At 58.9% G+C, this 350-nt stretch overlaps 1 protein-coding gene across 3 annotated transcripts in view; it reads left to right on the top strand.

The window, feature by feature from the left end:
- The window catches only part of PTCH1 (patched 1), a 67,631-nt gene that overhangs the window by 1,659 nt on the left and 65,622 nt on the right, over window positions 1-350 (top strand). For 2 of the 3 annotated variants that reach the window (XM_005873741.2, XM_005873740.2), the window contains exon 2: window positions 38-230. The gene's annotated coding sequence lies outside the window, so the exon portion shown is untranslated. Of the gene's footprint in view, window positions 1-37; window positions 231-350 lie in introns of those variants that run through there. The other variant, XM_014545689.1, reaches the window with a different exon arrangement.

The raw sequence follows: 350 nt of genomic DNA, 5'->3' as shown, positions 1-350 counted from the left end.
CGGCGCTCACCTCTCCTCCTTTCTGCTTCATCCTCAGGGGAAAGCTACTGGCCGGAAAGCGCCGCTGTGGCTGCGAGCGAAGTTTCAGAGACTCTTATTTAAACTGGGTTGTTACATTCAAAAAAACTGCGGCAAGTTCTTGGTTGTGGGCCTCCTCATATTTGGGGCCTTCGCTGTGGGATTAAAGGCAGCTAATCTGGAGACCAACGTGGAGGAGCTCTGGGTGGAAGGTAAGAGCCCAACGCGGCGCCCTCCCGCCCCCTCCGGACCCCTGCCCTTCCTCCCACTTGATGAAGATATTCGCCGGCGCGCACCTAGAGCACTGGGGGCGCGAGAAAGCCCCTGGCCCG

Source organism: Myotis brandtii, unplaced genomic scaffold (assembly GCF_000412655.1).
Source record: "Myotis brandtii unplaced genomic scaffold, ASM41265v1 scaffold419, whole genome shotgun sequence".
In the NCBI taxonomy this organism is placed as follows: domain Eukaryota; kingdom Metazoa; phylum Chordata; class Mammalia; order Chiroptera; family Vespertilionidae; genus Myotis; species Myotis brandtii.
This window is presented reverse-complemented; position numbering and strand designations above follow the sequence as displayed.